The following is a 22762-nucleotide window of genomic DNA, read 5'->3' as shown; positions in this document are numbered from 1 at the left end:
ATAAGGATTTATGGGGGGGAACAATGTGAATAATTCATGTGGGGAGCAATAGGATTTATGTGATTGATTGATTTATGTGTGAGCAACATGATTTTGTGGGGAGCAATGTGATTGATTTATGTGGGGAGCATTAGGATTTATGTAGGGAGCAACATGATTTATGTGGGGAGCAATGTGATTGTTTTTTCTGTGTAGGCCAATGTATGTGTGGGGGACAATGTGTGTTTTTTGTTTTTTTCTGTGGGGAACTGATGGTGTGCCTTGGCAATTTTAAAATAATGTTCGGTGTGCCGCAAGTAAAAAAGGGTTGAAAATCACTGTCCTAGAGGATGCTGGGGACACAAATAGAACCATGGGGTATAGATGGGATCTGCAGGAGACATGGGCACTTTAAGACTTTCAAAAGGGGTGTGCACTGACTCCTCCCTCTGTGCCCCTCCTCCAGACTCCACTTTTAGAATTGTGCCCAGTGAGACTGGACGCACTACAGGCGAGCTCTACTGAGTTTCTCTGAAAAAAGACTTATTGTTAGGTTTTTTTTATGTTCAGGCAGGTTGCTGGCAACAGTCTCCCTGCTTCGTGGGACTTAGGGGAGAAACGTATGACCAACTTCTAGTGAGTTAATGGCTCTGCTTTTGGCTACAGGACACCATTAGTTCCTGAGGGTGCTGATGGCTGGGTACGCCTAGATGCTCACTCCCGCAGCGGGCCGTCACCCCCTTACAGAGTCCCCACAGCTCACTCGGCACCATTTCAGCTGGTCCTTCCTCAACTCTGCTGACAAGTATCGGGGTGCAAAACTGGGGGGGGGGGGGGGGGCTGGGGTGTGATCTGGCAAATTCCCTCTGTGTCTCTCTGACGGGCTTCACTGTGGGTCTGTCCCGTCCTTGCCCGGTGTCTGTGGGTGTTGGGTACTCGTGTGTCGACATGTATGAGGCTGAGTGCTCTTCCCAGGAAGAGGCTGTATTAGAAACACAACAGGCTGTGGAGGTGACCCTGTCGGCACAGCCGACTCCTGATTGGGTAAATGTTTTGAATGCTAATGTGACTCGTATTACTAAGAGATTAGTTAAGTCTGAATCTCAGACCCAGACATGGAAGAAATCTGTGGAGGATATGTTGTTACAAGTCCAGGTCCCCTCGGGCTCACAGAAACGTACGTTTGCCCAGTTGGCAGACACGGATACTGACACGGACACTGATTCCAGTGTTGACTATAGCGATTCCAGATTAGATCCAAAATTGGCTAAGAGTATTCAGTACAAGATTGTGGCGGTCAAAGAGGTATTACATATCACTGAGGACCCTGATTTTCCTAAAAAAAAAAAAAAGGGTCTGTATGTTTAAGGAGAAAACTGAACACTCTATTTGAAAAGCTCTGGGAAAGTCCTGACAGAGTTTGATTCCCAAAAGGATTTCGGTGGCTTATCCATCCCCCTCGGGGGATATGGACAAGTGGGAGTCGCCCCCTGTGGTAGACAAGGTCCCATCGCTTTTGTCTAAAGTGACTTCCGTCACCAGGCACGGCAGCCCTTAAAGACCCTGCGGATCGTAAGCAGGAAAATACGTTAAAATACATTTATACGACCATAGGTATGCTTCCCAGACCGGTCATTGCATCTGTGTGGGTGAGTAGTGCCATCGAAAAGTGGGCAGATAACTTGTCGTCTGATATAGATACCCTAGATAGGGATTGAATCCTCTTGACGCTGGGTCATATCAAGGACGCTGCAGCTTACCTAAAGGAAGCTGTGAGAGACATTGGCCTTTTGGGATCAAAGGCCAATGCCATGGCAGTCTCAGCTAGGTGAGCATTGTGGATTCATCAATGGAATGCAGATGCGGACTCCAAGAAAAATAGGGAGTCTCTACCATATAAAGGTGGCGTCTTGTTTGGTGACGGCCTTGCTGATTTGGTATCTACGGCTACCGCGGGTAAGTCATCATTTCTCTTAAGTCCTAGAGGATGCTGGGGACTCCAAAAGGACCATGGGGTATAGACGGGATCCGCAGGAGCTTGGGCACACTATAAAGACTTAAACTGGGTGTGAACTGGCTCCTCCCTCTATGCCCCCTCCTCCAGACCTCAGTTAGACTTTGTGCCCAGGATTGACTGGACACACACTAGGTGAGCTCTACAGAGTTTCTCTGGAAAAACTTTTGTTAGGTTTTTTTATTTTCAGGGAGACCTGCTGGCTACAGGCTCCCTGCATCGTGGGACTGAGGGGAGAGAAGTCGGACCTACTTCTTCTTAGTTAAGGGCCCTGCTTCTTAGGCTACTGGACACCATTAGCTCCAGAGGGTTCGATCACTTGGTTCGCCTAGCTGCTTGTTCCCGGAGCTGCGCCGTCACCTCCCTCACAGAAGCCAGGAGACTGTAGCCGGGTGAGTATGAGAAGTACAGAAGACTTCAGTGATGGCAGAAGACTTCAGTAACGGAAGGTACAGCGCAGCGGTAGCGCTGCGCTCCATGTTCCCACACGCTTCACCAACGGCACTCGCAGGGCGCTAGGGGGGGGGAGCGCCCTGGGCTGCAGTTAGAGGTTTTTTAGTGGTAAAAGAAGGCTATACGGTGTCCGATCGCTGTATAGAGCACCCCCTGCCACTTTGCAATTTAAAAGTTTAGCGGGCTACAGTGCGCCGGGAAGGGGGGCGGGGCTTAGCAACACATTGCTCACCAGCGCCATTTTCTCCTATTCTTGCAGTGCTGTTGAGACGCTGGCCAGACCTCCGAGCTCCCGCAAGTACTTGGGGAGGGGGGGGGGGGGGGGCACTTAAATTTGGTGCTTTTCAAGTTATATTGTCTGCGCTGAGCATATTATATATGGGCGCTGAGGTGTGAGCTGGCATACTCTGTGTTTTCCCTAAGTGTCCCTGGGCTTGTGGACACGGAGTGTGTCTGCAGGAGGTGTCGACATGTCTGAGCCTGGGTGTTCCTCCCCGGAGGAAGTTATGGGGGCTGCAGAGAGATTTAAGTTTCTGTCGGCACAGCCGACTGCTGATTGGATGACTATGCTGAGTACACTGAATACGAATGTGGCTTTGTCAGACTAGATAAATCTGATTCTCAGACACAAACATGAAGACAGTCGGTGGAGGACGCGTTCTCAGGTACAAACAGTCTCAAGGTCACAGGAGCGTGCTTTTACCCAGATGGCAGATACAGGCACCGACACGGACTCAGACTCCAATGTCGATATGAATGAGGCTTCTTTGCATCCACGGGTTGTCAAGAGTATTCAGTACATGATTATAGCCATTAAAGATGTTTTATGTATATCTGAGGAACCTGCCGTTCCTGACACAAGGGTTTGTTTAATTAAAGGGAAAAGACCTGAGGTAAAATCCCCCCCCCCCCCCCCCCCCCCTCATGAAATGAATGAGCTTTGTGAAAAGGCTTGGGATGCGCTTGAAAAACGGTGGCAGATTCCCAAGCGCATTTTGATGGCATATCCTTTCCCCTCGGATGATAGGGAAAAATGGGAGTCGTCTCCAAATGTGGACAAGGCTCTCTCGCGACTGTCCAAGAAGGTGTCGCTTCCGTCTCCTGACACGGCTGCTCTCAAGGATTCGGCGGATCGCAAGCTGGAGACGACATTGAAGTCCATTTTCGTCAATACTGGTGCATTCCTCAGACCTGCTGTGGCGTCTGTATGGGTGAGTAGTGTTATTGCAAAGTGGGCTGAAAATTTGGTCTGCTGATATGGATGCTCTTGATAAAGAGAATATTCTTTTGACTCTTGGTTATATCAAGGATGCTGCAGATTACCTAAAGGATGCAGCGAGGGATGTTGGCCTCTTGGGATCGAGAGCCAATGCCATGGCTATTTCGGCCAGAAGGGCGCTGTGGGTTCACCAATGGAATGCTGATGCTGACTCCAAGAAGAATATGGAAGCTCTCCCTTTTAAAGGTAGTGTCTTGTTCGGTGACGGCCTGGCTGACCTGGTGTCGACCGTTACGGCGGGTAAGTCATATTTTCTTCCATATGTTTCCACACAACAGAAAGGCACCCCATCAGCAGATGCAGTCCTTTCGGCCTAATAAGTACAAAAGATGTAAGGGCTCGTCCTTCCTCGCTTCAAAGGGTAGAGGTAGGGGAAGGAAGTCGCCTGCAGTGTCAGGCACCCAGGACCAAAAGTCCTCCCCTGCCTCTACCAAGTCCACCGCATGACGCTGGGGCTCCCCTGGGGGAGTCCCTACGGTGGGGGGCCGTCTCCAATTCTTCAGTCAGGTCTGTGTTCGTTCGGCCCTGGATCCTTGGGTCTTAGACATAGTGTCCCAAGGTACAGACTGGAGTTTCAGGAGATGCCCCCCAACCGCTTTTTTCTTGTCTGCTTTGCCAACTTCTCTTCCCGAAAGAGAGGTGGTGAGGGATCCAAAAGTTGTCAACAGAGGGTCGTGGTGCCGGTTCCCCCGTCAGATCAGGGGAAAGGTTCTGTTAGAGACTTTGTGGTGCCGAAGCCGGACGGTTCGGTCAGACCGATTCTGAACCTAAAATCCCTCAACCCATATTTGAAGACTTAAGTTCAAGATGGAGTCTCTTCGAGCGGTGATCTCCAGCCTCGAAGGGGGGGATTTTATGGCGTCAGTAGACATAAAGGATGCTTACTTACACATTTTGATATTCCCTCCTCATTAGGCTTTCCTGAGGTTTGCGGTGCAGGATTGTAATTACCAATTTCAGGCGTTGCCGTTTGGGCTTTCCACGCCCGAGGGTTTTCACCAAGGTAATGGCTGAGATGATGGTACTCCTTCGAAAGCAAGAGGTCACAATTATCCCGTGCTTGGACGATCTCCTAATAAAGGCGAGGTCCAAGGAGCAGTTGTTAAGAAATGTGGTTCTGCGACATCATGGTTGGATACTAAATTTGCCAAAGTCTCGTTGATCCCGACCACTCGGCTGCCCTTCCTGGGCATGGTCCTAGACATGGAAATACAGAGTGTTTCTTCCGGAGGTCAAAGCTCTGGAAATCCAGACCATGGTCAGGGAGCTTCTGAGGCCGACAAATGTCGATTCATCAATGCTCTGGGGTTCTAGGGAAGATGGTTGCGGCTTACGAAGCCATTCCGTTTGGCAGGTTTCATGCCCGGGTGTTCCAGTGGGATCTGCTGAAATAATGGTCCGGGTCTCACCTGCACCGGAAAATAAGTATCTTCCAGGGCCAGGATTTCGCTCCTGTGGTGGCTGCAAAGCTCTCGCCTTCTAGAGGATGCCATTTCGGAATCCAGGACTGGGTCCTGCTGACAACAGATGCAAGTCTCCGAGGCTGGGGCGCAGTCACGCAAGGAAGAAATTCCAGGGAAAATTGTCAAGCCAGGAATCTTGTCTCCACATAAATGTTCTCGAGTTGAGCTATTTACAACGGCCTGCTGCAAGCAAAGAACCTTCTTCAGGGTCTCCCTGTCCTGATCCAGTCGGACAACATAACAGCGGTGGCGTACGTAAACCACCAAGGCGGAACAAGGAGCAGGGTGGCTATGGACGAGGTCACAAGAATCCTACGCTGGGCGGAACAGCACGTGAGTGCTCTGTCAGCTGTCTACCTCCCGGAAGTGGACAACTGGGAAGCAGACTTCCTCAGCAGACACGATCTCCATCCCGGAGAGTGGGCTCTTCATCAAGAGGTATTTGCAGAAGTGACAAAGCGTTGGGGAATTCCTCTGACATGATGGCGTCTCGTCTCAACAAGAAGCTTCCGAGGTATTGTTCCAGGTCAAGTGACCCCAAAGCCAGTGCAGTGGACGCCCTGGTGACTCTGTGGGTGTTTCAGTCAGTGTATGTGTTCCCTCCGCTTCCTCTCATTCCAAAGGTGCTGAGGATCGTTCGACGAGCAAGGGTTCAGGCAATACTAGTCGTTCCAGATTGGCCACGGAGGGCCTGGTATCCAGAACTTCAAGAATTATTAGTGGAAGATCCCTGGCCACTTCCTCTAAGAGAGGACCTGTTAATGCAGGTGCCCTGCGTATTTCCGGACTTACCGCGGCTGAGTTTGATGGCGTGGAAGTTGAGCGCCAAATCTTAGCTCGGAAGGGTATTCCCGCGAAGGTCATCCCCACTCTCCTTAAAGCTAGAAAGGAGGTTACGGCAAAACATTATCACCGTATTTGGAGGAAATATGTTTCATGGTGTGAGACCAAAGCAGCTCCGGTGGAGGAGTTTCACTTGGGTCAGTCATTTTTTGCAGGCAGACGTAGATACAGGCCTGAAATTGGGTTTCATAAAAGTGCAGATTTCGGCTTTATCTATTTTCTTTCAGAAAGAATAGGCCGTCCTGCCTGAGGTTCACACCTTTTTTGAAGGGTGTGTTGCATATACAACCTCCATTTGTGGCGCAGTGGGATCTTAAAGAGGTCTTATAGTTCCTTATGTCTCCTTGGTTTGAACCTTTGCGAAAGGTTGAGTTAAGGTTTCTCACTTGGAAAGTGGTCATGCTTTTGGCTCTGGCGTCAGCCTGGCGAGTGAATTGGCGGCCTTGTCTCACAAGAGCCCTTATTTGATATTCCATTTGGATAGAGCGAAATTGAGGACTCGTCAACAATTTCTGCCGAAGGTGGTTTCTTCTTTTCACATCAACCAACCTATTGTGGTGCCTGTGGCTACGGATGCTGTGGCAGTTCCAAGGTCTCTTGATGTTGTAAGAGCCTTGAAAATTTACATCGCTAGAACGGCTCTTACAGGAAAACAGAGGCTTTGTTTGTCCTGTATGCTTCCAACAAGATTGGAAATCCTGCTTCTCAGCAGACTATTGCTCGCTGGATTTGTAATACGATTCAGCAAGCTCATTCTTCGGCTGGGCTGCCATTGCCGAAGTCAGTAAAGGTCCATTCTACCAGGAAGGTGGGCTCATCTTGGGCGGCTGCCCGAGGGGTCTCGGCACTTTGGCTTTGCCGAGCAGCTACGTGGTCGGGTTCAAACACTTTTGCTAAGTTTTACAGGTTTGATACCCTGGCTGAGGAGGACCTTATGTTTGCTCAATCGGTGCTGCAGAGTCGTCTGCACTCTCCCGCCCATTCTGGAGCTATGGTATAGACCCCATGGTCCTTTTGGAGTCCCCAGCATCCTCTAGGACGTAAGAGAAAATAGGATTTTAATACCTACCGGTAAATCCTTTTCTCCTAGTCCGTAGAGGATGCTGGACGCCCATCCCAGTGCGGACTGTTTCTTGCAGTTGTATTACTGGTTGTACTTGTTTACACACGGGTTGTGTATTGGTTTTCTTCAGCTTGTTGCTCTTGTTAGTTCATACGGTTATCTGGTTTCAATTTATTCCAGTTGTACGGTATGTTGTGGTGTGGGCTGGTATGTTCTCGTCTTAGTTTAAACAAAAATCCTTTCCTCGAAATGTCTCTCTTCTGGGCACAGTTCCTATAACTGAGGTCTGGAGGAGTAGGCATAGAGGGAGGAGCCAGCTCACACCCAGTTTAAGTCTTTATAGTGTGCCCAAGCTCCTGCAGATCCCGTCTATACCCCATGGTCCTTTTTGGAGTTCCCAACATCCTCTACGGACTAGGAGAAAAGGATTTCCCGGTAGGTATTAAAATCCTATTTTTTGCCTTATGTGCCTTCACAACAAAAGAATACACATCACTATCAAATGCAGTCCTTTTGGCCCAATAAATACAAGAAAGGATGAGGATATTCCTTCCTTGCTGCCAGAGGAAGGGGCAAAGGTAAAATCACCAGCCGTGGCGGGTTCCCAGGAGCAGAAGTCCTCCCCGACTTCTGCCAAATCCAGCGCATGACGCTGGGGCTCCTCTGCGGGAGTCCGCACCGGTGGGGGCACGTCTCAAACTCTTCAGTCAGTTCTGGGCTCGTTCGGACCTGGACCCTTGGGCTTTACAAATAGTATCCCAAGGGTACAAACTGGAGTTTCAAGACGTTCCCCCTTGCCGATTTTTCAAATCGTCTTACCAGCTTCTCTTCCCGACAGGGAAGTAGTTTGCAACGCAATACAAAAATTGTGTCAAAATCAGGTAATCGTCAGGGTTCCCCAGTCACAATAGGGAGAAGGGTTTTATTCAAGCCTGTTTGTGGTCCCGAAGCCGGATGGCTCGGTCAGATCAATCCTAAACCTGAAATCCCTCAATTTCTACCTAAAAAAAATATTAAAATTCAAGATGGAGTCTCTCCGAGCAGTTATCTCCAGTCTGGACGAAGGGCCTTTTATGGTGTCGGTGGACATAAAAGATGCCTACTTGCATGTTCCCATTTATCCTCCGCATCAGGCTTATCTAAGGGTTGCAATTCAGGATTGTCATTACCAATTTCAGAAGTTGCCGTTTGGTCTCTCCACGGCTCCGAGGACTTTCACCAAAGTAATGGCGGAAATGATGGTGCTTCTTCGCAAGCAAGGAGTCACAATTATCCCGTACTTAGACGATCTCCTGATAAAGGCGAGATCCAGGGAACAGTTGGTGAAGAACGTTGCACTGTCCCTGGCCGTTCAACAACATGGTTGGCTCCTAAATTTTAACAGGGGGTGTGGTCTTTTTTTAAGAGCAAAAAGACAAAAGCAGCTATACATCTTTTCCAGGGCACACTTATGAAAAAAATGATTAATGAAATGATGAGAAAAATTAATGCATGAATACTTAACTTTCATGAGATATACTTAAAAAGAGAGGGAGAAGGCAAATGTCGATAATTATTCAAAGCATAAATGCTGCAATTTTTAGGCGATGAGAATTAGGTGAGCGAAATTATATTTATTCCCTTAATGATCTGGAGATTTCCTTAGTTGAGAAATTTTTTGGGAATAAAATAACTCCGTTAGGTTCAGCTGTAGCCTGTCAGACTAGCACAATTAGATGAGAGTAAATATTAAATACCTGGATCTGCACAGAAAATCGGAAGGACACAAATAATTGGAGAATAAAATACCTACGGTACCTAGTATTCCCTGGTGGTCTCCCAACCGGGTACTGACCAGGCCCTGCAGTGTATGGCTTCCAAGATCAGATGAGATTGGGCATACTCAGTGCGGTTTGACCGTAGGTGGGTGAATCTCCAGTCTGTGCAGTCAATTCTAGTCTGCGGGTGCTCATACACATTACTTATATTAACCACATCATAAATGCCTGAATTATTGTTGGTATAGGAACAGAGCATTGAGCCCCATTTGTGCGGATTGCTATACTGCTGAAAGGAAGAGAAATCAGGCAGTGATGTAAGTACAATAATAAAATATAATAATCTGACTGGGATTGATCCCCAATAATAGATGTATGAGGTTCAGTGCACTGAGGGACACACTGTAAAATATATGGTATATAATGGTATAACAGATTAATCCCCAATTCTGGGTATGTATGATTCAGTGAAATGAAAAAACACACAAAATACCATTAAACATTAGTTCCCAAAAGGAGATATCCTGTGGTTATGTCACATTTTAGAAGAAGGGGGGGGGGGGGGGGGGGGGGGGGTGATCAATGAATCTATACACCAAACTCTGTGTCAGTCGTGGTAGAAATGAAGGGCATAAAGTTGTTGCTGTCTTTTGGTTGATCAACCAAAAGACAGCAACAACTTTATGCCATTCATTTCTACCACGACTGACATCGAGTTTGGTGTATAGATTCATTGATCACCCCCCCCTTTCTTCTCTTTCACGGTGTGCACACAAACACCATCACCTTCCGTCTCCTTTTCACTTCAATATCCCCGCTTTCGCCGCACCTCACCACACTTCTCCATCACATTCTTCCGACTCCACCCAAATCAACACAACACAAATCCACCCACAAAGTTTCCCCCTATGAAAGCCGGTATATGTCTAGGCTTTTGAATTATTTTTGATTAGTGACTTTGCTAAAATGTGACATAACCACAGGATATCTCCTTTTGGGAACTAATGTTTAATGGTATTTTGTGCGTTTTTTCATTTCACTGAATCATACATACCCAGAATTGGGGATTAATCTGTTATACCATTATATACCATATATTTTACTGTGTGTCCCTCAGTGCACTGAACCTCATACATCTATTATTGGGGATCAATCCCAGTCAGATTATTATATTTTATTATTGTACTTACATCACTGCCTGATTGCTATACTGCTGAAAGCAAGAGAAATCAGCACAAATGGGGCTCAATGCTCTGTTTCTATACCAACAATAATTCAGGCATTTATGATGTGGTTAATATAAGTAATGTGTATGAGCACCCGCAGACTAGAATTGACTGCACAGACTGGAGATTCACCCACCTACGGTCAAACCGCACTGAGTATGCCCAATCTCGTCTGATCTTGGAAGCCATACACTGCAGGGCCTGGTCAGTACCCGGTTGGGAGACCACCAGGGAATACTAGGTACCGTAGGTATTTTATTCTCCAGTCTTTTGTGTCCTTCCGATTTTCTGTGCAGATCCAGGTATTTAATATTTACTCTCATCTAATTGTGCTAGTCTGACAGGCTACAGCTGAACCTAACGGAGTTATTTTATTCCCAAAAAATTTCTCAACTAAGGAAATCTCCAGATCATTAAGGGAATAAATATAATTTCGCTCACCAAATTCTCATCGCCTAAAAATTGCAGCATTTATGCTTTGAATAATAATATATCGACATTTGCCTTCTCCCTCTCTTTTTAAGTATATCTCATAAAAGTTAAGTATTCATGCATTCATTTTTCTCATTTCATTAATCATTTTTTTCATAAGTGTGCCCTGGAAAAGATGTATAGCTGCTTTTGTCTTTTTTTGCTCTTAAAAAAGACCACACCCCCTGTTATAGTTTACAGAACTATTCTCCGGGAGCACCACCAACCCATTGCTGAATTCATATAATATGTGTAGTAAGTGCAATGTTGGTCTAACGAACAACATATAACCATTATAAAACCAAATTGTATTCTGTGCAGATTTCACACTTTGTTGGCTCCTAAATTTGCCAAAATCACAGTTGATTCCGGCGACAAGGTTGTCATTTTTAGGAATGATACTGGACACGGAACTACAGAGTTTTTTTTTTTTCCATTGGAAAAGGCTCAGGAACTTCAGAGTCTGGTCCAAAAAATTCTGAAACCAACAAGTGTGTAAATCCATCAATGCACTCGGTTGCTGGGGAAGATGGTTGCGGCCTACGAGGCCATTCAGTTTGGCAGATTCCATGCCAGTGTGTTTCAGTGGGAACTGTTGGACAAGTGGTCCGTATCCCACCTGCACATGCACCAAAGGATAATCCTGTCTTCCAAGACCAGAATCTCACTCCTGTGGTGGCTTCACAGTCCTCACCTCCTGGAGGGGTGCAGGTTCGGTATCCAGGACTGGTTCCTAGTAACCACGGATGCAAGTCTCCGAGGCTGGGGAGCAGTTACACACAGGGGGAAAACTTCCAAGGAAGATGGTCAAGCCAGGAAACTTGTCTCCACATAAACGTTCTGGAGTTAAGGGCCATTTTACAATGGTCTTCTACAAGCGGAACATCTTCTTCGCAATCTGCCCGTACTGATACAGTCGGACAATGTAACAGCTGTGGCGTACATAAACCGCCAGGGCGGAACGAAAAGCAGAGCGGCAATGGCAGAAGCCACAAAGGTTCTCCGCTGGGCAGAAAATCATACAAGCTATCTGTTAGCGATCTTCATTCCAGGAGTGGACAACTGGGAAGCAGACTTCCTCCGCAGACACTATCTCCATCCAGGAGAGTAGGGCCTCCATCAAGAGGTCTTCACAGAAGTGACAAGTCATTGGGGAATTCCTCAAATAGACATGATTGCATCGCGTCTCAACAAGAAGCTTCAGAGATATTGTTCCAGGTTGAGGGACCCTCAAGCAATAGCAGTGGATGCATGGGTGTTTCAGTCAGTGTATGTATTCCTTCCACTTCCTATTATTCCAAAAGTTCTAAAGATCATAAGAAGAACAAAGGTTCAAGCGATCCTCATTGCCCCGGACTGGCCAAGGGAGGTCTTGGTATCCAGATTTTCAGGAACTACTTATAGGAGATCCCAGGTCTCTATAGAGCAGAGTTGAGGACTCGTCTGCAATTTCTGCCGAAGCTGGTATCATCGTTCCACATGAACCAACCTATTGTGGTGCCAGTAGCTACTGGCGCTTTCGTTGAGTCAGTCTTTGGATGTGGTCAGAGCTCTGAAAATCTATGTCGCCAGAACGGCTCAGATTAGGAAAACAGAGGCTGGGTGTCCTGCTTCCAAACAGACCATTGCACGCTGGCTCTTTAACACTATTAAGCATGCTCATTCCACCCCCGAATTGCCGTTGCCGAAATCGGTAAAGGCCCATTCTACTAGAAAGGTGGGCCTGTCCTGGGCGGCTGCCTGAGGGGTCTCGGCATTACAACTTTGTCGAGCTGCTACTTGGTCGGGTTCAAACACTTTTTTGTGAAGTTTTACAAGTTTGATACCCTGGCCGATGGCCAAGTTTGGTCAATCGGTGCTGCAGAGTCATACACACTCTCCCGCCCATTTTTAGAGCTTTGCTATAACCCCATGGTTCTATTGGTGTCCCCAGCATCCTCTAGGACGTATGAGAAAATAGGATTTTGGTACCTACCGGTAAATCCTTTTCTTAGTCCGTAGAGGATACTGGGCGCCCGTCTCAGTGCATACTGTATCTGCAGTTATTAGTTTGGTTACACACATGTTGTGTTACATTTATTGTCAGCATGTTGCTGCAATTGTTCATGCCGTTGGCGTGTGTTCTGTTGATTGCCACGTTGTGCGGCATGCTTGAGGTGTGTGCTGGTATGAATCTCACCTTAGTTAACAATAAAACCTTTCCTCAATTTGTCAGTCTCCCTGGGCACAGTTCCTATAACTGGAGTGTGGAGGAGGGGCATAGAGGGAGGAGCCAGTGCACACCCCTTTTGAAAGTCTTAAAGTGCCCATGTCTCTTGCGGATCCAGTCTATACCCCATGGTTCTATTGGTGTCCCCAGCATCCTCTACAGACTAAGAGAAAAGGATTTACTGGTAGGTATCAAAATCCTATTTTAAGACATCAGTTACTGAAAAACACAAGAACAATTATGGAGTGTCAACATATCTTACTCATGCTGCAGCCTCCTGTAGGCTAAAGTCTGAGTGAGAAGATGGTGACATGGAGGCTAAGTACTTGGAGCGGGATTAGTAAGATTGTCCGCTGGATGGGATGCCAGCGGTCACAATTCCGATGCCAGAATCCTTAGTGTGAAGTCCCTTTAGTGCCCAACCATAACCTCCCCTCCTCCTTCCTTCCTTCCTTCTTCCCCTAAGAGGTGCCTAAACCTAACCTTCCCCTCCCCCCACTATACTTGTATTCGGTATTCCGCTGGCTGCGTTTTGATGGGCTTCTGGATTTCGGTGTCAGTGTTCCGACTGTTGGGATCCTGAGAGCTGGCATCTTAAACTCATCCCCTTGGATTTGCTTTTGGCCAGTCCTGACAGCAGACTGCCACTGGACATACTACATTCTCTATACAAGTGTGATGGTTGCCATACTAGGACAGAATAGATTCTGATAACATGCTGCCACATGACTATCTTTACTGAAAGGTACTTGAGACTGGGGGGTATTTGGTTCAGTCTGTGTGGTGGTTGTGTGTTTTTTTTTTTTTCTTTCTCCCCTCTTACGTCCTAGAGGATACTGGAGTCCACATTAGTACCGTGGGGTATAGACTGGTCCACTAGGAGCCTTGGGCACTTTAAGAAATCAATAGTGTGCACTGGCTCCTTCCTCTATGCCCCTCCTACCAGACTCTGTTTAGAAAATGTGACCGGTGGAGTCGGTCACTCTTAGGTAAACTCCTGAAGAGTTTTCTACAACTTATTTTCTGTTTGTTTTTGTACAGGCATTGCTGGGTGGCACCAGCTTGCCTGCTTTGTGGGACTTAAAGGGGAAGAACGACCCAACTTCCTAGAGTTAATGGTACCGTTACTCCGCTGACAGGACACTGAGCTCCTGAGAGAGTCATCTACAGCCTTCAAAGGCGATAAAGGTAAACCCAGAAAACCAGCAGCTGCAGGTTCTCAAAAACAGCCTTCAGCATGACAGTGGACCGCACTACCTGGAAGACAGGCAGGTGTGAGCCCGGTTACATTATTTCAGTCACGTTTGGGCAACATCATGCCAGGATTCCTGGGTCACAGACCTTATCGCCCATGGATACAGACTGGAGTTTGAGGAACTCTCACCTCACATATTCTTCAAATTAGGCTTACCAGCTTCTCCAGAAACAGGTATGACTTTGCAGGCAGCAATTCAGAAACTGATACAAACTGAGGTCATTGTCCCAGTTCCACTTCAACTACAAAAAAAGGGTTATTACGCCAACCTGTTTGTGGTACTGAAACTGGACTGTTCGGTAAGGCCCATTTCTCTAACGTCCTAGTGGATGCTGGGGACTCCGTCAGGACCATGGGGAATAGCGGCTCCGCAGGAGACAGGGCGCAAAAGCAAGCTTTTAGGAATCACATGGTGTGCACTGGCTCCTCCCCCTATGACCCTCCTCCAAGCCTCAGTTAGGTTTTTGTGCCCGTCCGAGAGGGTGCAATCTAGGTGGCTCTCCTAAAGAGCTGTTTAGAAAAGTTTTTTTTTTAGGTTTCAATCTCAGTGATTCCTGCTGGCAACAGGATCACTGCATCGAGGGACTAAGGGGAGAGATTTCCAACTCACCTGCGTGCAGGATGGATTGGAGTCTTAGGCTACTGGACACTTAGCTCCAGAGGGAGTCGGAACACAGGTCAGCCTGGGGTTCGTCCCGGAGCCGCGCCGCCGATCCCCCTTACAGACGCTGAAGAGACGGCAGAACGGAGGTCCGGAAAACAGGCGGCAGAAGACTCCACAGTCTTCATGAAGGTAGCGCACAGCACTGCAGCTGTGCGCCATTGTTGTCACACGGCTCACTGACTCAGTCACGGAGGGTGCAGGGCGCTGCTGGGGGCGCCCTGGGCAGCAATATAATTACCTTTAGTGGCAAAATAAATACATCACATATAGCCATTAAGGCTATATGTATGTATTTTAACCCAGGCCAGTTTATTAAAAACCGGGAGAAGAAGCCCGCCGGAAAAGGGGCGGAGCTTATTCTCCTCAGCACTCAGCGCCATTTTCCTGCTCAGCTCCGCTGGTGAGGAAGGCTCCCAGGACTCTCCCCTGCACTGCACTACAGAAACAGGGTAACAAAGAGAAGGGGGGCATAAATTGGCGATATTTATATATTAAGAGCGCATATATAGTAAACACCTTCTAGGGTTGTTTATATACATTTATAGCGCTTTTGGTGTGTGCTGGCAAACTCTCCCTCTGTGTCCCCAAAGGGCTAGTGGGTCCTGTCCTCTATCAGAGCATCCCCTATGTGTGTGCTGTATGTCGGTACGTGTGTGTCGACATGTATGAGAAAAATATTGGTGAGGAGGCGGAGCAAATTGCCTATAATGGTGATGTCACTCTCTAGGGAGTCGACACCGGAATGGATGGCTTATTTATGGAAATTACGTGACAGTCAACACGCTGCAAGCCGGTTGACGACATGAGAGGGCCGGCGAACAAATTAGTATCTGTCCAGGCGTCTCAAACACCGTCAGGGGCTGTAAAATGCCCATTTACCTCAGTCGGTCGACACAGACCCAGACACGGACACTGATTTCAGTGTCGACGGTGAAGAAACGTATTTTCTTTTAGGGCCACACGTTAAGGGCAATGAAGGAGGTGTTACATATTTCTGATACTCCAAGTACCACAAAAAAGGGTATTATGTGTAAGGTGAAAAAAACTACCTGTAGTTTTTCCTGAATCAGATAAATTAAATGAAGTGTGTGATGATGCGTGGGTTTCCCCCGATAGAAAATTATTGGCGGTATACCCTTTCCCGCCAGAAGTTAAGGCGCGGTGGGAAACACCCCTCAGGGTGGATAAGGCGCTCACACGCTTATCAGAACAAGTGGCGGTACCATCTACGGATAGGGCCGTACTTAAGGAGCCAGCTGATAGGAGGCTGAAAAATATCCTAAAAAGTATACACACACATGCTGGTGTTATACTGCGACCAGCGATCGCCTCAGCCTGGATGTGCAGAGCTGAGGTGGCTTGGTCGGATTCCCTGACTGAAAATATTGATACCTTTGACAGGGACAGTATTTTATTGACTATAGAGCATTTAAAGGATTCATTTCTATATATGCGAGATGCGCAGAGGGATATTTGCACTCTGGCATCAAGAGTAAATGCGATGTCCATATCTGCAAGAAGATGTTTATGGACACGACAGTGGTCAGGTGATGCAGATTCCAAACGGCACAAAGATGTATGGCCGTATAAAGGGGAGGAGTTATTTGGGGTCGGTCCATGGGACCTGGTGGCCAGGGCAACTGCTGGAAAATCCACCGTTTTTTACCCTAAGTCACATCTCTGCAGAAAAAGACACCGTCTTTTCAGCCTCAGTCCTTTCGTCCCTATAAGAGTCATATCTGCCCAGGGATAGAGGAAAGGGAAGAAGACTGCAGCAGGCAGCCCATTCCCAGGAACAGAAGCCCTCCACCGCTTCTACCAAGTTCTCAGCATGACGCTGGGACCGTACAGGACCCCTGGATCCTACAAGTAGTATCCAAGGGGTACAGATTGGAATGTCGAGAGGTTTCCCCCCTCGCAGGTTCCTGTAGTCTGCTGTACCAATGTCTCCCTCCGACAGGGAGGCAGTATTGAAAACAATTCACAAGCTGTATTCCCAGCAGGTGATAATAAAATTACCCCTCCGACAACAAGGAAAGGGGTATTACTCCACACTATATGGTGGTACTGAAGGCTAGGTGAGACCTATTCTAAATCTGAAAAATTTGAACACTTACAAGGGTTCAAATCCAGATGGAGTCACTCAGAGCAGTGATAGCAAAGAACAAGGGGACTATATGGTGTCCCGGGACATCAGGGATGCTTACCTCCATGTCCCAAAATTTGCCTTTTCTCACCAAGGGTACCTCAAGTTCGTGGTACAGAACTGTCACTATCCGTTTCAAGACGATGCCGTTGGATTGTCCAAGGCACCCCGGGGTCCTTACCAAGGTAATGACCGAAAGGAGGATTCGTCTTCAAAGAAAATGGACGACCTCCTGATAAGAACAAGGTCCAGAGAACAGTTGGAGGTCGGAGTAGCACTATCTCAAGTAGTTCTACGACAGCACGGGTGGATTCTAAATATTCCAAAACCGCAGTTGTTCCGACGACACGTCTGCTGGTCCTAGGGATGATTTTGGACACAGTCCAGGAAAAGGTGTTTCTCCCAGAGGAGAAAGCCAGGGAGTTATCCGAGCTAATCGGGATCCTCCTAAAACCAGGAAAAGTGTCAGTGCATCATTGCACAAGAGTCCTGGTAAAAAATGGTGGCTTATTACGAAGCGCTTCCATTCGGCAGATTTCACGCAAGAACTCTTCAGTGGGATCTGCTGGACAAATGGTCCGGATCGCATCTTCAGATGCATCAGCGGATAACCCTATATCCAAGGACAAGGGTGTCTCTCCTGTGGTGATTACAGAGTGCTCATCTTCTAGAGGGCCGCAGATTCGGCATTCAGGATTGGATGCTCGTGACCACGGAGGCCAGCCTGAGAGGCTGGGGAGCAGTCACACAAGGAGTGTGATCAAGTCTGGAGAATTCTCTCCACATAAATATACTGGAGCTAAGAGCAAATTTATAATGCTCTAAGCTTAGCAAGACCTCTGCTTCAAGGTCAGCCGGTATTGATCCAGTGGGATAACATCACGGCAGTCGCCCACGTAAACAGAAAGGGCGGCACAAGAAGCAGGAGGGCAGTGGCAAAACTGCAAGGATTTTTCGCTAGGCGGAAAATCATGTGATAGCACTGTCAGCAGTGTTCATTCCGGGAGTGGACGACTGGGAAGCAGACTTCCTCAGCAGGCACGACCTCCACCCGGGAGAGTGGGAACTTCATCGGGAAGTTTTCCGCATGATTGGGAACCGTTGGGAAAGACCAAAGGTGGACATGATGGCGTCCCGCCCGAACAAAAAATGGGACAGGTATTGCGCCAGGTCACGAGACCTTCAGGCGATAGCTGTGGACGTCCTGGTAACACCGTGGGTGTAACAGTCGGTGTATGTGTTCCCTCCTCTGCTTCTCATAACCAAGGTATTGAGAATTAAAAGACATAGAGGAGTAAGAACTATACTCGTGGCTCCGGATTGGCCAAGAGGGACTTGGTAACCGGAACTTCAAGAGATGCTCACAGAGGACTAATGGCCTCGGGAGCTAAGAAGGGATTTGCTTTCAGCAAGTACCATGTCTGTTCCAAGAGGAACCGTGGCATCGGCCTTTAAGAAAGGACCTGCTCCAGCAGGGACCTTGTCTGTTCCAAGACTTACCGCGACTGCGTTTGACGGCATGGCGGTTTGAACGCCGGATCCTAAGGGAAAAGGCATTCCGGAAGAGGTCATACCTACCCTGGTCAAAGCCAGGAAGGAGGTGACCGCACAACGTTATCACCACATGTGGTAAAAATATGTTGCGTGGGTGAGGCCAGGAAGGCCCCACGAAAAAATTTCAACTAGGTCGATTTCTGCACTTCCTGCAAACAGGAGTGTCTATGAGCCTCAAATTGGGGTCCATTAAGGTTCAAGTTTCGGCCCTATAGATTTTCTTCCAAAAAGAATTGGCTTCAGTTCCTGAAGTCCAGACGTTTGTCAAGGGAGTATTGCATATACAGCCCTTGTGTGCCTCCAGTGGCACCGTGGGATCTCAACGTAGTGTTGGGATTCCTCAAATCATATTGGTTTGAACCACTCAAATCTGTGGATTTGAAATATCTCACATGGAAAGTGACCATGCTGTTGGCCCTGGCCTCGGCCAGGCGATTGTCAAAATAGGCGGCTTTGTCTTACAAAAGCCCATATTTGATTTTCCATTCGGACAGGGCAGAACTGCGGACTCGTCCCCAGTTTCTTCCTAAGGTGGTGTCAGCGTTTCACCTGAAACAACCTATTGTGGTGCCTGCGGCTACTAGGGACTTGGAGGACTCCAAGTTGCTAGACGTTGTCAGGGCCCTGAAAAATATATATATATATATATATATATATATATATATATATATATATATATATATATATATATATATATATATATATATATATATATATATATATATTTTTTTTTTTTTCCAGGACGGCTGGAGTCAGAAAGTCTGACTTGCTGTTTATATTGTAGGCACCCAAAAAGCTGGGTGCTCCTGCTTCTAAGCAGACTATTGCTCGTTGGATTTGTAGTACAATTCAGCTTGCACATTCTGTGGCAGGCCTGCCACAGCCAAAATATGTAAATGCCCATTCCACAAGGAAGGTGGGCTCATCTTGGGCGGCTGCCCGAGGGGTCTCGGCTTTACAACTTTGCCGAGCAGCTACTTGGTCAGGGGCAAACACGTTTGCTAAATTCTACAAATTTGATACCCTGGCTGAGGAGGACCTGGAGTTCTCTCATTCGGTGCTGCAGAGTCATCCGCGCACTCCCGCCCGTTTGGGAGCTTTGGTATAATCCCCATGGTCCTGACGGAGTCCCCAGCATCCACTAGGACGTTAGAGAAAATAAGATTTTACTTACCGATAAATCTATTTCTCATAGTCCGTAGTGGATGCTGGGCGCCCATCCCAAGTGCGGATTGTCTGCATTACTTGTACATAGTTATTGTTACAAAAAAATCGGGTTATTATTGTTGTGAGCCATCTTTTTTAGAGGCTACTTCATTGTTATCATACTGTTAACTGGGTTCAAATCACAAGTTGTACGGTGTGGCTGGTATGAGTCTTACCCGGGATTCAAGATCCTTCCTTATTGTGTACGCTCGTCCGGGCACAGTACCTAACTGAGGCTTGGAGGAGGGTCATAGGGGGAGGAGCCAGTGCACACCATGTGATTCCTAAAAGCTTGCTTTTGTGCCCTGTCTCCTGCGGAGCCGCTATTCCCCATGGTCTTGACGGAGTCCCCAGCATCCACTACGGACTATGAGAAATAGATTTATCGGTAAGTAAAATCTTATTTTTAAATTAAATCACTGAACCCATACTTACGGGTGTTCAAGATGGAGTCTCTCAGAGCAGTGATCTCAGGTCTGGAGGAGGGGGAATTCAAGGATGCATAACCTTCATATTCCGATTTGGCTGCCTCACCAGGCTTATCTACGGTTTGCACTACAGGACTGTCGCTACCAGTTACAGGCCCTGCCATTTGGCCCCTCCACAGCACTGAGGGTGTTCACCAAGGTAATGGCAGAGATGATGTTTCTCCTCTGCAAGCAGGGAGTGAACATATTACCGTACCTGGATGACCTGCTGATAAAGCACCATCCAAGGAGTGGTTGTTGGACAACATTGCTCTCTCAACCTGACTACTCCAGGATCACGAGTGGATTCTGAACCTACCAAAATCCCAGCTGGAACAAACACAGAGGCTTCCGTTCCTGGTGATGATACTGGATATGGAGGAACAGAAGGTATTCCTTCCGTTGGAAAAGGCATTGGTAATAGCCAATGGTGCGGGATGTTCTAAAACCAACCTGGACATAGGTGCATCTATCTATTCGCCATCTGGGGAAGATGGTAACCTATTACGAGGCTCTGCAGTACGGAAGGTTTTATGCAAGGCACTTTCAGCTGGATCTGAAATTGCATCTGGTCCGGATCGCATCTTCACATGCACCAGAGGATACGTCTGTCGCAAAAAAAGCCAGTATTTCTCTTCTGTGGTGGCTTCAGACTTCTCACCTGACCAAGGGTCGAAGGTTCGGGATTCAAAATTGGATTCTGCTAACCACAGACGCAAGCCTCAGAGGTTGGGGAGCAATCACCCAGGTGGAACAGTTCCAAGGAAAATGGTCAAGTCGGGAAACCATCCTTCTGATCAACGTTCTGGAGCCAAGGGCCATATAAAACGCCCTTCTACAGGCATCGCATCTTTTTCAAGATCACGCTATTCAAGTTCAGTCGTACAATGTGACTGTAGTAACATACATAAACTGTCAGGGTGGAACGAAGAGCAGAGCAGGAATGTCAGAGGTAACAAGGATTCTCCTCTGGGCGGAAAGACTCGCGGTGGCACTGTCAGCAATCTTCATTCTGGGAGCAGACAACTGGGAAGCGGACTTCCTCAGCAGACACTATCTCCCCTCAGGAGAGTGGGGCCTCCACCCGCAGGGGAATTCCACAAATACATGATGGCCTCTTGTCTCAACAAGAAGCTCAAGTGGTATTTGTTCCAGGTCGAGGGACCCACAAGCAGTGACTGGACACTCTGGTGACTCCATGGGTCTACCAGATGGTTTACTTGTTTCCACCTCTTCCACTGATCCCCAGAATTCTCAAAGAATAAAAAGGGAAAAGGTTCAAGCAATTCTCATTACTCCGGACTGGCCAAGAAGGGCCTGGTATGCGGATCTACTGGAGATGCTCCTAGAAAACCCGTGGCCTCTGCCTTTTCGAGAGGATCTTCTACAACAGGGGCCGTTCGTCTATCCAGACTTTACACGGCTATGTTTGATGGCATGGAGGTTGAACGTCAAATCCTTGGCCGGAAGGGAATTCCCAGAGAAGGTTATTCCAACCCTGATCCAAGCCAGGTAAGGGGTAATGTCTAAACATTACCACCGTATTTGAATTTCAACTGAGCCTGGTACGCGGATCTACTGGAGATGCTACTAGAGGACCTGTGGCCTCTACCTCTTTGCGAGGATCTTCTACAACAGGGGCCGTTCGTCTATCACGACTTACCGTGGCTACGTTTAATGACATGGAGGATGAGCATCAAGTTCTAGCCCGGAATGATATCCCGGACAGGGTTATTCCAAGCATTACCACCATATTTGGGATAAAATAAGTCTCTTGGTGTGAGAACAGGAAATTTCCTGTGGTAGAATTTCAACTGGGATGTTTTCTCCTTTTTCTACAGTCAGGTGTGGATGTAAGCCTATGTTTGGGCTCCTTTTTTAAAGTCCAGATTTCGGCTTTATCGATTTTCTTCCAGAAACGATTGGCTTCCCTCCCTGAGGTTTAGACGTACTTGAAGGGTGGTGTTCACATCCAGCCGCCCTTTGTGCCTCCCACAGCACCTTGGGATCTCAATGTGGTTTTGCAGTTTCTACAATCAAAATGGTTTGAGCTTTTACAGGAGGTTGACTTAAAGTTTCTTACATGGAAGACCGTTACACTGTTGGCCTTCGCTTCCGCAAGGCGTGTGTCGGAGCTGGTGGCCTTGTCTCACAAAAGCCCCAATTTGATTTTTCATGAAGATGAAGATGGAGCTGAACTGAGATCTCGTCAGCAATGTCTTCCGAAGGTGGTGTCTGCGTTTCATATCAACCAACCTATTGTGGTTCCGGTGCTTACAGACACGTCTGCTACCTCCAAAGTCCTTTGATGTGGTGAGGGCTTTGAAAATCTATGTGAAGCGGACAGCTCGTCACAGAAAATCTGATTTGCTGTTTGTTCTCTATGATCCCCAAAAAATTGGATGTCCTGCGTCAAAGCAGTCTATTGCTCGCTGGATCAGGCTTACTATCCAGCAGGCTTATTCATTGGCAGGTTTGCCAGTTCCTAAAGTACAGACCCACTCTACTAGGTCAGTGTGTTCTTCCTGGGCGGCTGCTCGGGGTGTCTCGGCTTTACAGCTCTGCAGAGCTGCTACATGGTCTGGTTCAAACACGTTTGCTAAATTCTACAAGTTCGATACTTTGACCAAACTGAAGGTCCTCAGAGGCCAATCAGTTCTGCAGGAACCTCAGCACTCTCCTGCCCGGTTTGGGAACTTTGGTACATCCCCAT

General features: G+C 47.6%; 1 protein-coding gene and 2 pseudogenes across 1 annotated transcript in view; 2 read left to right on the top strand and 1 right to left on the bottom strand.

Annotated features, from left to right (window-relative positions):
- The window catches only part of MYH9 (myosin heavy chain 9), an 889869-nt gene that overhangs the window by 140540 nt on the left and 726567 nt on the right, over nucleotides 1-22762 (top strand).
- LOC134963459 (5S ribosomal RNA) lies at nucleotides 8880-8998 on the bottom strand (annotated as a pseudogene).
- LOC134963819 (5S ribosomal RNA) lies at nucleotides 10212-10330 on the top strand (annotated as a pseudogene).

This window comes from Pseudophryne corroboree, chromosome 9, assembly GCF_028390025.1.
Source record: "Pseudophryne corroboree isolate aPseCor3 chromosome 9, aPseCor3.hap2, whole genome shotgun sequence".
NCBI lineage: Eukaryota > Metazoa > Chordata > Amphibia > Anura > Myobatrachidae > Pseudophryne > Pseudophryne corroboree.
Note: the sequence above shows the minus strand (reverse complement) of the source record. Positions and strands in the feature narration are given on the sequence as shown.